The 14481-nt window shown below is 47.0% G+C and overlaps 1 protein-coding gene across 13 annotated transcripts in view; it reads right to left on the bottom strand.

The window, feature by feature from the left end:
• STARD3NL (STARD3 N-terminal like) overlaps window positions 1–14481 on the bottom strand; it is a 119237-nt gene that overhangs the window by 57821 nt on the left and 46935 nt on the right. Inside the window, exon 2 of one of the 13 annotated variants that reach the window (XM_033930236.1) lies at window positions 9501–9621. The exons of the other annotated variants lie outside the window; for them this stretch is intronic. The gene's annotated coding sequence lies outside the window, so the exon portion shown is untranslated. The remainder of the gene's footprint in view (window positions 1–9500; window positions 9622–14481) is intronic. 13 annotated transcript variants of the gene reach the window in all.

The following is a 14481-nucleotide window of genomic DNA, read 5'->3' as shown; positions in this document are numbered from 1 at the left end:
TAAAAATGAATAAAGAATATTAAAAAATAGAATCACCTGACCATAAGATGCACTGTAGATTTAGAGGAGGAAAACAAGAAAAAAAAATTTATAAAAAAAAAATAAATTCTGAACCAAATTCCACCTGCCAGGCTCTACACCCAACCCTACACTCCTTCCAAGCTCTGCACCCTGTCCCCCCTCTAGTGGCCTAATGGTAGGCCGGGACAGGGCAAGCAGACCTAGTGACTGGCAGGCAGGCCTCCCCTCCCCCAGGCCGACAGGCAGGCCCCAGCCTCTCCCTCCTTATTTTTAATTTGGCGGCGTGGGGCCAAGCAGGCAGTCTTGTGCGCCGCTCTGTTGCTAGAGAGAAGGCGGCAGCCGTGTCAGCCATCAGTTCTCGCAGGGAACAGACAGCCTTGTGTGCCACTATCTGCAAGAGAGGCAGCCGCATCCAGCAAGGGAGGGCGCCAGAATTAAAATAAGGTAACAGCGAGGGAGGGGGTGTTGGGTATTTTCTCTATAAGATGCACCCTTATTTCCACTGACTTTTTTAGGGAAAAAAGTGCATCTTATGAAGTGAAAAATACGGTATATAGGAGAAAAATGAATACATAAGAGATAAATTTGCATGTAATAAGAAGCAAGCAAACCTTTCTCAAACATTCATTCTGAATATCCTATAAATCTGATCGCTTGAGGGTCCTAATTTGAGAACCAGTAGTTTAAACAAAACACAATTAAGTCTTATAAAAGGTACTGACAGGGGCAAACTAACATTTGTGTTCTTAAGGGAAAGTGTTCAAACCATTTGATAAGAACCTGATTGTTATGAGCTAAACTAAGATGGAAAAACATGTCACTAATGCAGAACTACTCAAGGACTAAGGCTCATATGCTCAAAACTCACCATGTGGTTAACATAGTAAATGACGGCAGATAAAAGTGGTCCATCCAGTCTGCCCAAGTCTTTTTTATATATATATTTATTTCCTGCCATAGAAGTCTGCTCAGCGCTGTCATATATGGTTCCAACTACTGGAGTTGCTGCCCAAGCTTACTCCAGCCTTTCTAAACCATCCCAAATTATTGTGGTTCCCGTCTCAACCATATAGAGTCTTGGTTAACTGGGACTCACACAACTGGCAAAAAAACCCAAATTCGCCAGTGGGGAAAAAAAGTCCCCTGAAGTACCAGCAGCAGCGTCCCCAAGCAGCTATGAACCCCCTCCCTCCTGCCCCGAAGCACCAGCGCAGCAGTGGTTCTGAGCCGTAAAGCTCTCCTCCCTCAAGCCCTGAAGTGGCAGAAGCAGGCGGTGGTCCTGATCCACGAACACTATTTCTCCTCCTTCCCTCCCTTCCTTACCTGAGCGCAACTGGTCAGCAGGAGACAGCCTCAAAACAGGCTGCTCGCAGCCAGCCCTGGTAAGGAAGGGAGAGAAGAAGGGAGGGAAGCGAGGGAGTTCGCAGCTCAGGACCACCACCTGTTTCTGCCACATTGGGGCTTGACGGAGGGAGGGAATATGGCTTTATAGCTCAGGACCACTACCACGCTGGTGCTTTGGGGCATGAGGGGGGCAGGGAACTGAGAGTGTGTTAGACAAGGTTTCCAACACTCTTAATTAACCAGAAAAACAGTTATCTGGTATCCACCAATCCTCGTGGGTGCCAGATAACTGAGATTGTACTGTATGGTTCCAACTAGTGGAGTTGCTGTCCAAGTTCACTCCAGCCTTTCTAAACTATTCCAAATTATTATAGGTCCCATTAAAGCCCTCCCCAGCCCATCCCAACCATGTAGTCATATATGGTACACTGATCATGCATGACTGCTCTGTTACGGCCCTAGTTTTTTTTTTCAAATTATACTTTTCACTTTCTAATTAGAGATCCTCTGTTTGTCCAACGCCTTCTTGAATTCTGTCACAGTTTTGCTCTACACCATCTCTCTCGGGAGGGCATTTCAGGCATCCACCAACCTCTCTGTGAAAAATTTTTTTCTAACATTACTCTTAAGTTTACCATCCCGTAACCTTAATTTATGACCTCTAGTTTTACCATATTCCCAGTTTTATTCAGTTTAGCATTGGAATATTTCAGCTAACGATGCCCAAAATGGCAAATCACAGGTTTTTCCTTGGTTTGAAGCAGTCTCCGATAATCGTATGTAAATGGATTACGAGCACATCAATATTAAAATGAGCACTACAATTGATGCCCAAATGATGCACACAAAGGAAGCGCCAGCCTTTAACAATCCAAATTTATCGACAGATCAGGAGGTGCCGGTAGCACTGAAACACACGTGTTAGAAGCGTAGACCAGCAGGTCTGGGCCGCTGATTGCATTCTGAAATTCATAAAAATACTTTTTACAGGATTGGGAACAGCACAGTTACTTACCGTAACAGGTGTTATCCAGGGACAGCAGGCAGATATTCTCACATGTGGGTGACGTCATCCACGGAGCCCCGACGCGGACAGCTTTTCAAGCAAACTTGATTGAAGATTTCAAGTTTGCTAGTGCTGCACCACGCATGTGTGTGCCTTCCTGATCCACTAGAGGGTGCATACCCTCCACATGGTCCTCAGTTCAGATAGCTAGCAAAGAAGCCAACCTCGGGGAGGCGGGCGGGTTGTGAGAATATCTGCCTGCTGTCCCTGGATAACACCTGTTACGGTAAGTAACTGTGCTTTATCCCAGGACAAGCAGGCAGCATATTCTCACATGTGGGTGACCTCCAAGCTAACCAAAAAAGGGACGGAGGGAAGTTGGCAATTCAAGAAAACAGAGTACTCAAAACCGACTGGCCCAACCGGCCATCGCTCCTGGACAGAGTATCCAGGCAGTAGTGGGAGGTGAAAGTATGAACCGAAGACCAAGGGGCAGCCTTGCAAATCTCCTCGATAGGCGTCGACCCGAGGAAAGCTACAGAAGCCGCCATCGCTCGGACATATGTCCCGCAACTCGACCATGCAGCGCGAGACCAGCCTGAGCGTAGCAAAAGGAAATACAAGCAGCCAACCAGGGACAAGTTGCGCTTGGAAATTGGGCGTCCCAACCGATTAGGGTCGAGGGACAAAAACAATTGAGGAACTGTCTGAGGAGACTGAGTGCGTTGAAGATAAAAAGCCAACGCCCTCTTACAGTCAAGTGTGTAAAGCGCCACCTCGCCCAGAGGCGAGTGGGGCTGCAGGAAAGAGACCAGAAGAACAATGAAATGAGTAAGAGGAAAGTCCGAAACCACCTTGGGCAAGAACTGGGGTTGAGTACTCAGGACCACCGTGTATGAAAAATACAGGAAAAGACGGGTCCGCAACCCGAGCTTGCAGCTCACTGACTCGCGAGCAGACGTGAGAGCAACCAGGAATACCACCTGCCAGGTGAAGTAATTCAAAGAGCTCTAGCAATGAAATCAATAGAGGTATCACCAATTGAGTCAGGACCACACAAAGATCCCAAACCACCGGAGGGGCTTTGAGCGGAGGATGTACATTGAAGAGATCCTTCATAAAGCGGGAAACCGTCGGATGGACGGAGAGCAGCGTCCCATCAAGCGGCCGATGACAGGCAGCAAAAGCACAGAGGTGGGCTCGAATAGATGTCGATTCGAGACCAGACCGAGACAAGTGAAACAGATAAACCAGCACTGAAGGCAAGGAGGCAGAGAGCGGATCCATGCGGTGCTCAGCACACCACGCAGCAAATCAGGACCATTTCTGGGAATAGCATTGCCGAGTGGAGATCCTTCGAGAGGCCTCGAAAACACCCCCACCAACTTGAAACAGAAGGAGGGAGGCACGTTGCGAGGAACTAAGCTGATAAGTGTAGAGACTGCAGATTGGAATGCAATAGAAACCTCAACTCTGAGACAGCAGAGAAGGGAGCAGAGGTAGGAACAGAGGCTCCCTGACATGCTGGAGGAGCAGGGAGAACCCCAGCTGCCAGGGCCACAGAGGAGCCATCAAGATCATGGTGGCGCAGACCGACAGGAGGAGTATCAAAGACCTGCGAATCAGAGTAAAGGAAGGGAACACATAGAGGAACCTGCCCATCCAATTGAGAAGGAGAGCAGCCACCTCGGTGCGAACCCGGAGAACATCCTCGAGCAAGATCGAGGCAACTAGTGAGTGAGGGGCAAAGCGAACAGAACTACCTGTGGGATTCCCCACCAAGCAACCACATGCCGCAGAGTCTGAAAATGGAGCGACCATTCATGCGGCTAAAAAGGGTGACGCAACGTGGCCACCAGACAATGCTGCACGCCCCGGAAATACACCGCCCAAAGAAAGAAGTAGCGGTGTAACGCCCCCTGCCAAAGACGAAGGGCTCCCCTGCAAAGTAACAGGGAACCTTGTACACTATGGCCTGGTCACAGAATACATCGCCCCCGGGATGACGGGACTCACCAGGACCCCGCAATCCAGCAACCAATAATGAAAATCCTTCACGGCATTGTAAATGGCCCGGAGCTTCAGCAGATTGATGCGGCTGCGACGGTCCGCACCCGACCAAAGAATCCCAGTCAGAAGGCCGTATTGTTGCGCCCCAAAGCCGATGCCGAGGAGTCCATCGGCAGAACCTTATGATGCAGGGATACGAAGAGGTGGCCCACCAACGAAACCAGCGCACCACAAAAGCGCTGGGAAGCGGGATCCCATCCTGCCATCACTGAGATGCTCGGGTGCAGTGGGGAACACGAAGAGGAAACCAGGCGAACATCGGGACATGAACCGTGGAGACCCAAGATCCCAAAGCAGCAGCATCAGCTCGGCCGAGGTCGAAAACAGCTGAGTCACCAGCTGACTCAGGCGCAGACAGGCGGCCTGCCGAGGCAGTGGCAGAAAAGACCGGAGGCGGACCGAGGACAGAGGGGCCATAGTCCGGTATAAACAGACAAGGCCCTCTCCCTGAGGTCGAGACAAGAAGGAGCGCAGACAAACTGGGTCCAGGTCCGCCCTGACGGACTCCCGAGACTGGGGCGGACAGAGACTGAAACACTCCCAGATTAGAAACTAGTGCAGGTCCCGAAGGGCCAGGACCAGACGTAGCCGGTGGGAACGCCCAACCGACAGAGGCGAGGCTATACTTCCAGTGCGTAGACACGGTGACACCCCTCCCGAAGGGGAGGAATCCCCAGAAGAGAGCAGCCCGGAGGCTATGCGAGAATAGTCAAAAAGACGGCCAGGAGTCGCCGAAGCCGGCGGCTGGACCACAACCCGGAGCTGCTGCAGCTATTGCGACTGCTGCGAAGGAGGCCGAGATAACACAAGAAAGGTATCCGGAGGGCCCCTCCGGAGAAGGGGTCCAGGCAGAAGGGGTTCAGCTGAAGGCGTCCCGATAGGCGAAGGACCGGTCGCGTCTGAAAGGTGGTTAGTGGCTTCCGCAAGAGAGGCCTCAAGCAACTCAGTACCCACGCAAGGAAAGGTGGTGAGACGATCCTGGAGGGTCGGATCCACAGCCACACTCTGCGCCAAGCGAGATGACGCATGGCGGGAGCAATAGAGCCGGAGCAGGGAGAGAGTCTCCTCCAGGAAACCAAACTCCGCACCACAACCAATTAGGAGCCGGAGACGCCGAGGCACAGAGCCACAGACGAAGTCGAGGCACGAAGCCCCCGTCGAAACCGGGGCGCAAACCCGCAGTCGACGCCGAGGCCCAAAGCCTCAGCCGATGCCGAGGCATAAAGCCCATAACGACGCTGCGGCACCAAGCCCCAGTCGACTCCGAGGCACAAGGCCACAGTCAACCAAAGGGCACAAAGCCCCAAGCGACGCCAAGTCACAAAGCACCAGTCAACGGCGAGGCACGAAGCCTCGGTCGACGCCGAGGCACAGAGCTCCAGCCGACGATGAGGCCCCCAGCCTCAGTCGACGTCGAAGCACAAGCATCAGGCGACGCGGAGCACCCGGCTCAGCCGACGTCGAAGGTACAAAGCATCCATCGATGCCGAGACACCAAGCCCCAGTTGAGGTCGAGGCAGAAAACCGCAGACGACGGCGAGGCACAAAGCCTCAGTCGACGTCAAGGCACAAAGCCCCAGACGATGTCGAGGCACAAGTATCAGGCGACGTCGAGGCGCACAAGCCTCTGACGCCGCCAAGGCACAAAGCCTCAGACGACGTCGAGGCACAAAGCCTCAGTCGACGTCGAGGCACAAAGCCTCAGTCGACGTCGAGGCACAAAGCCTCAGTAGACGTCGAGGCACAAAGCCTCAGTCGACGTCGAGGCACAAAGCCTCAGTCGACGTCGAGGCACAAAGCCTCAGTCGACGTCGAGACACAAAGCCTCAGTCGACGTCGAGGCACACAGCCCAGTCGACGTCGAGGCACCAAGCCTCAGTCGACGTCGAGGCACCAAGCCTCAGTCGACGTCGAGGCACCAAGCCTCCGTCGACGTCGAGGCACCAAGCCTCAGTCGACGTCGAGGCACCAAGCCTCAGTCGACGTCGAGGCACCAAGCCTCAGTCGACGTCGAGGCACCAAGCCTCAGTCGACGTCGAGGCACAAAACCTCCACAAAGCCTCAGACGACGTCGAGGCACAAAGCCTCAGTCGACGTCGAGGCAGAAAGACTCAGTCGACGTCGAGGCACAAAACCTCAGACGACGTCGAGGCATAAAGCCTCCGTCGACGTCCAGGCCCAAAGCCTCAGTCGACGTCGCGGCACATAGCCTCAGTCGACGTCGAGACACAAAGCCTCAGTCGACGTCGAGGCACAAAGCCTCCGTCGACGTCGAGGCACGAAGCCTCCGTCGACGTCGAGGCACGAAGCCTCCGTCGACGTCGAGGCACGAAGCCTCCGTCGACGTCGAGGCACGAAGCCTCCGTCGACGTCGAGGCACGAAGCCTCCGTCGACGTCGAGGCACGAAGCCTCCGTCGACGTCGAGGCACGAAGCCTCCGTCGAGGCACGAAGCCTCCGTCGACGTACGCAGCCTCAGTCGACGTCGAGGCACGAAGCCCCAGTCGACGTCGAGGCACACCGAAGTCTGTCGAGGTTCAGAAGTCGGCACCGTACTAATGAAACTGGTAAGAAAGGTGCAGCAGTACGCTCCATAAGGGCAACCTCGTGAAGAGTATTCCCATGAAAGGAGGCACACATCGAAAGTCTCGTAGAGGCGGGCACGATCGCACTCGATGCCTGGAATGCCTGAGACTCAGCCGGTGGCGTTACCTAGAAGAAAGAAAGAAAGAAAAACTTACCGGGGATCGAAGCTACACAGTCCGATTCCAACGAAGGAAAGAGGGTCCCGGCCATTCTGCTCACACGAGGTGAGCCCAGAGAGAGGCCAGGGAAGAAGAAAATACAGCTGCAGCCAAATGAGGCCTAGCCGCATGGCTGAGGCCCAAGAAGGGCCTGCCGGTGGAAAAACACAATAAAAAGTCCTTTTTTTTTTTTTTTTGAAACAAAGAAAATGCACGATCAATTAACAAACGCACAGCGACTCCCTAACAAAATAAAGAAGTCGCGGTGCCAGAAAGGCACTTAGAAGAACGCAGAGAAGAGAGACAAGGTCTTTCTGGCTCAGCGGAAAACTAAGAACTGAGGACCATGTGGAGGGTATGCGCCCTCTAGTGGATCAGGAAGGCACACACATGCGTGGTGCAGCACTAGCAAACTTGAAATCTTCAATCAAGTTTGCTTGAAAAGCTGTCCGCGTCGGGGCTCCGTGGATGACGTCACCCACATGTGAGAATATGCTGCCTGCTTGTCCTGGGATAACATATAATATGTGTTCATGCACATTCATTAGAAGCATATACCAACTGCATGTGTCCTACTGGAGCAGTATAGAAAAAAAGCATATACATCTTGTGTTTTCACATTTGCATGGTTTGTTTAGTTCTCCATCCCTCCCTTCTAATGATGTGCATCAGTGGTGAACTACAAAAAGGCACACCTATGATTGGCACTCATGCGTCCCTATGATGTAGCTATTGTGCGCACGTGTCAATAGCTTTCTTCTATGACTGATCAGATGGGATTGCTGTGGACCTCTGCAAAACTCATTTGCATGTGAAATTGATCATCACGGTTTTCAAATCAAACAATTAACCAGCACCACAGAGACCTATAGGATTTTAATGGCAATTTTAGAGCATCCGGCTCTAAGAGCACATGAGACAGAAACATAATCAAGTCCTTACTGCCTCCTTGCTTAAAGCCTTACATAAAAAAGCCGAATCTGCTAAGCTGGTTAATGATTGACATATTTGTCTCTTATGCAAGTATTGGATTATACGAGGGTAAATCAAATGGTAAAGGCAAAATATATTTACTGGCTTTAATAGAAGTAAATGTGAGCAATTGAATATATAATTTTTCCATGCAAGACGACATCGTTGAACTAGCTTCTGCATTCCTCTAGAGAAGTTTTTCGACTGCTCCTGAAGCCAAGTGAACACCGCTTCCTTTATTTTATCATGCTCTGTCTTTTGCTCTCCGGGTCGCAGTGATGCACCCATGTCTCATCGCCAGTGACAATTCTCTCCAGAATACTCAGATCTTCTTCATACCATCTCAGGAACTGGGTTGTAACCTCCACATGCTGCTGCTGCTTGTGCAGATTAGTAAGCTGTTTGGGAACCCATCGTGCACAGACTTTCCTGTATTCCAAGTCATTATGAATTATGGCAAATGCAGATTCAAAGCAGAGATTCAAATTTCCATTAAGATCGTTGCCGATATTTTTATTTTACAGGAAGTATATCGGAATTTGAGCAATTTTTCTACTAATATTAATTCCTGTATTTCCAAACTACACAATTGGTCACTTCAAGTCCAAATGAAATTAAATACAACAAAAACAAAAATAGCTTTGGTTTGGTCCTGAATTTGCAAACATTCCAAGCAGTTACACTTAATACTGGTGAATTTTTACCAATAGAGTTCTCTTCTAGAGCAGTGGTTCCCAACCCTGTCCTGGATGGCCACCAGCCATTTAGATTTTCTAGACAGCCCTAATGAATACGCATGGGGCAGATTTGAATGCCTGTAATCTCGATTTATATGCAAATCTCTTTCATGCATATTCATTAGGGCTCTCCCAAAAACCCTACTGGCTGGTGGTCATCCAGGACAGGGTTGGGAACCACTGTTCTAGAGTATTGGGAATCATTTTGGATTCTTCTCTTTCTTTCCATCATCAGGTAAATAATCTGATTAAGAAATGTTTTTGTTTTTTTAAGTTTACGCACATTGAAAAGTGTCCTTTTATTTTACCAACACCATTTCGCAATATTGGTCCAATCAGTTATTTTAGCTCAACTGGACTATTGCAATTCTATCTATGTTGGTTTAAGTAAAGGGAATCAGAAAAAGTTACAATTAATACAGAACACTGCAGCATGACTAATTTTTAGAAAGTCAAAATTTGAGCACATTACTCCATTGTTTAAGAACTTACCCTGGCTCCCATTTTGTTACAGAGTTCAGTTTAAATGTGCTTGTATTGTTTGACTTTCTGATACCCTTAACCTTAAACTCTTCAAACATTTTGGGTTATAGAACTATTCATATACCTAAGTTATCTTTTCCTTCGGTCAAAGGTTCTCAATCAACCAGCAAAATTGCTCGATATTTTTCCTTCCTATGGGAATGGCCTTCCTGTTCAGATCAATCATGTATATCCTTTCAGGTTTTCTGTAAAATTTTAAAAACTATAATGTTTCAATGTTTTTTTAGAATGTAATTCCTAAATGATCTATCTTAAAATTAGCATATCTTTGTAAACATATTTTTATTGTAAACCGAGTCGAGCCCTATATCTTTAGGGATGATCCAGTATATAAATCTAAGATTTCTCTAATCAAGACATCTGCCCTGTCAATGTGCTCGTGTGCATGATGTTGATGGGCGACCAGAACAACCTTCATCGGTTACATCTGTTCTTCCTACTTTAAACCTTTTTACCCACTCTTAAACCTTTAGTTGATTCATGGTGCTATGTCCATACAGCACACTTACCGTAACAGGTGTTATCCAAGGACAGCAGGTAGATATTCTCACATGTGGGTGACATCATCCATGGAGCCTGGTACGGACAATGTTAAAGTATACTGTTACTTCAAGATTCAGTGAAGCTTTGAGACTGCCTGCATTGTGCATGCTTGAGTGCCTTAATGCCTGACGTTGGCTCAGGGTTCTGGTGGGAGGGATGTGAGAATATCCTGCTGTCCCCAGATAACACCTGTTACAGTAAGTAACTGTGCTTTATCCTAGGACAAGCAGGCAGTATATTAGACTAAACTTTAAGCTTATATACCACATCTTCTCTATAAGGATAGAGCTCGAAACGGTTTACAAGAGTTTAAGAAAGGAAAATATAATAAGAATTAGTGGTTATATAGAGAGCAGTGGAAATTTCATTTTTGAAAATAGCCACGTTTTCAGATGTTTTTGAAATAATTGGAAAGAGCCCAAATTACGCAGCTAGACAGGAAAGTTATTCCAAAGCTCAGTAATTTTAAAGTAGAGAGATTTCCCTAATTTTCAGATATAGATAATGCCTTTTAACGAAGGGAAAAATAATTTAAGCTTTTGGATGGATCTGGTAATATCAGGTCTCACAGAGTTCCAGGATAGAGGAATTAAAGGGGGAAGAGTGCCATGCAAGATCTTAAATGTTAGGCAGGCACATTTAAAATAAACCCTAGAAATTACTGGGAGCCAGTGAAGTTTTAACAAAAGCGGGGAAACATGATCATATTTGCTTTTTGCAAAGATCAACCTAGCTGCAGTATTCTGGATCTGTAGAAGTCTTTTCTTGGTTAGACTTAGATAGGTCGAATTACAATAATCCAACCTCGAAAGAATGATTGATTGCACGAGGACTGCAAAATGTTGTTGGTGGAAGCAGGATCTCACTTTCCTCAGCATATGAAGACTAAAGAAGCATTTTTTAAACCAGAGAATTAAGATGGTCATTGAATGAAAATGTTGAGTCTATAATGACACCCAGAACTTTACTTGAGAATTCAATCTGCAGTGAAGATTCAGATGGCAATGAAATGGACGAAGGTAGTTGATCTAGTTTAGGGCCAAGCCACAGTAGTTTGGTTTTGGACTCATTCAGCTTCATTTGCACAGTAAGGGCCCAAGATTGAAGTTTCATTATGCATGCTATTATATTTTCAGCGAGGTTTGTGAGATTTGAATCTATCTCAAGAAGGATCAAGAATCTGCATATGTGTATAATGTTTCAAAGGGAGATAGATGGAAAAGTTTTAAACTAGACATATTGATGTTGAAGAGGATAGGGGATAAAGGTGATCCCTGTGGGACTTCGCATAGAGGCTTCCAAGAAGATGACATGGTGCTATTCATATTAACAGTATATGAGCGAGATTGTAGAAATTTCGAGAACCAGTCTAAGACTGTAGAATCAATGGCTATCTCAGAAAGTTGGTAGATCAAGATATTGTGGTGAACGACATCAAAGGCCGCAGATAGATCAAATTGTAATAGAACTGCAAACTTGTTATGTGAATGTGGTTGCTGAACCTTTGAAATTAGTGAGACCAATAGAGATTCTGTACTGAAACCATATTGGCAAGGTAGAAGAATGGAGAATCTCTCTAAGTGTGATGACAGCTGAGCAGATATGATAGACCAATATTTTGGTCAGGAGAGGAATATTCGCTATGAGTCGATAACTGGACGGTGAGGATGGGTCTAGATCAGTTTTTTTTCAGTAGTGGGGTCAGAGCAATGTGGCCCATCTCTGCAGTAAATAGACCTGATAGTAAGGCAGAATTTATAAGTCTGGAAGAGATGAAATAGCCTGAATGGGAATTTTCTCATATAGGTATGAAGGAAACGGATCCAAGGCACATTTACAGGATCTTAGTTTGTGGCACAGTTTTGAAACCTGAGCCTCATATACATACTCAAAGACTGTCCAGGTTCTAGTCTACTGGGATAAGATTAGTGTCACTGGTCACCAGAGAATTGTAAGAGACTAATGAAGGAAGAGAGTTTCTTAAAGCAGCAACCTTTTCATTAAAAAAATTTTGGTAGCTCGTTCGCTGCTGGAGAGGAAGGATGTATAGATGAATCATTATTAGAAGTTAAAGTGCGCCAGATATTGAACAGAGTACTGCTTTGATTATTGGATCTGATAATTTTATCACTGTAAAAATTTTTCCTCCTTTTTTAAATTCTGTATTATAGAACCTAATATTGACCCTCCAAGACTGTCTATCCGCGGGAGATTTAGATTTTTCCATTTGCGCTCCAGTACTCGGCATTTCTGCTTCAGTTCTCTATAAGACACCAGAGAGGCCTTACGGGAGTAAGAAAATGTCTTAGTAGATAGAGGAGCAAGAGAGCAATAAGTAGTCTCAGACAGGTTTACCCAATTATGCCAGTTGACTTCTGAGGCTTCAGGCTTGTTCAGAATGTGAACTGATTAAGAAATTGGGTCCAGAACTGTTCACTTGCAATTTTCTTGCGGAAGGTAATATATTTTGAGGCACGTGATTGAACCCCAAGGTGAGACAATGAAGATAGGAAGGCAGAAGACACCTAAAAAGTGGTCGGACCAGGGGACTTGTTCCCAACGAACATCTTCAACTAAGGTATTGTAGTCAGTAAGGTCGAGAAAGCTAATGATATCAAGAGAGTGCCCCTTTTCATGGGTTGGAAAGGTCTTAAGAGAGGGAAAACCCAAGGAGGTGAGACAACTGCTGATTTCAGTCACGTCCTTGCTAGTGTTGTCATCTAGATGGAGATTGATAGCACCAATAATCAGTAATCTTTGAAATTTTAGGAAAGCGCTTGTTATGATCTCAAAAAACAAGTTCTGAGGATTTGTTCCAGGGAATTGGAGGATGGTATAATAACAAAATACCCAATGGATGACAGAGCTCATCACTGACAGTAGCTAGCATATATTCTAATGATGTATCACTACCCTTTTCGAGAAGCTGAACATCAAAGAATGATTTAAAGAGGAGTGCCAGGCCGCCTCCTTTCTGTCAGTTCCTGGAAGAGAAAAGACCTTGGTAATCTTGGGAGCAGAGCTCGTTTTGTGTAAATAAATCATCTTTTGTAATCCAGGATTCAGTAATGCACAGGAATCCAGGATCGAGATCCCCTAGTAAATCATTTAATACTTGAGTCTTGTTGCATGCCGATCTAACATTGGGACTGGAGTGAGAGAGTCAGAGGCAAGACTGGGCAGGTTAGTTGTAGGTACAGGCTTTAGGATGCGTAATTAAGTTTCAAGTTTATTTTAATTTGATAGATCGCTTAATTTAAGTTTTACTAAGCGAGTTACAATATATAAAAAACTAGTCATTAAGCCCGTTACATTAACGGGTGCTAGAATACTGTTCACCCTCTATGTTGCCCCTTCCATTCACTGCCCTCTCTTCTCTTTCCATCCAGTGTCCGCCCTCTCTCTCTCTGTCCCATATGGCCTCTCTCCATCTCCTCCTTCCTTTTGCCTTGGTCTGGCATACCTTCCTCCTTCCCTCCAAGCCATTCTCTCCCCCTCTGCTCCCTTTCCTCATTTAACTACTTCATTGGGCAGCAGCAACAGCATTCACAATTCATTGCTGTTGCTGGCTTCAGGTCTTTCTCTCTGGCCGGTCCTGTCTTCATGAAAACAGGAAGTAGGCAGGACCGGCCAGAGAGGAAAGCCTGAAGCCAGCAACAGCAGCAAATTGTAAACGCTGCTGCTGCCTGAAGCACCCGAGGCAGACGCTTCTCTCCCCTCCCAGCCCAATCCCCGCTGACTCTGCGACCCTCCCAGCAAGATGACTTTAATATCAAACCTCCCTCCAGCGTTGGCAGCTGCAGCACGCTAAACAGGCTGCTTCGGCTTTCTTCTGCGGTTGAGTCTCTCTGTCGTGTCATTGATGACGTCATCAGTGACGCGGCAGATGGACTCAACTGCAGGAGAAAGTCGCGAAGCAGCTTGTTTAACGTGCAGCGACTGCCAACGCTGGAGGGATGTTTGTACCGGTGCAGAAGCGATATGTCTCTCTCCCTCCAGTACCTGTGCAGCACTTTGCTGCGGCGCATCCTCCAATCGTGAGTCGGCCACAGCGCTCGAGTCTGTTTCTCCCGCTTTGTCTAGCCGCTGCATACGCACTCTGGCCATGGACCTACGGATCAGGGATTACAGATCACACAGGTCTGAGTGCGCATGCGCGGCTAGCGTTTTATTATATATGATAACATATAGTTTGACATAATGTTTAAAAAGTTTAAACAACGGTTGTGTTTAAAAAATGTTTAAACAGTAATTATAACTGACAGACATACAGGAACATAAGGTAACCCCCCCCAAAACCTCCCCCCCCAAAAAAACCGGTAGAACTACAATTAAAAAAAAAACCCAACAAAACAGGAGGAGGAGGGTAAAAATTTAGGAGATGGAGTAAAAAATTTAATGAACATAATTTATAGATTGAAGGCATCTTTAAATAAGATGCTTTTTAAATTCCTTTTAAAATGGCTCAGATTGTTTTCCTCTCTTAATTGTAGAAGTAAAGT

The sequence above is a fragment of the Geotrypetes seraphini genome, chromosome 2 (genome assembly GCF_902459505.1).
Source record: "Geotrypetes seraphini chromosome 2, aGeoSer1.1, whole genome shotgun sequence".
Lineage (NCBI taxonomy): Eukaryota > Metazoa > Chordata > Amphibia > Gymnophiona > Dermophiidae > Geotrypetes > Geotrypetes seraphini.
This window is presented reverse-complemented; position numbering and strand designations above follow the sequence as displayed.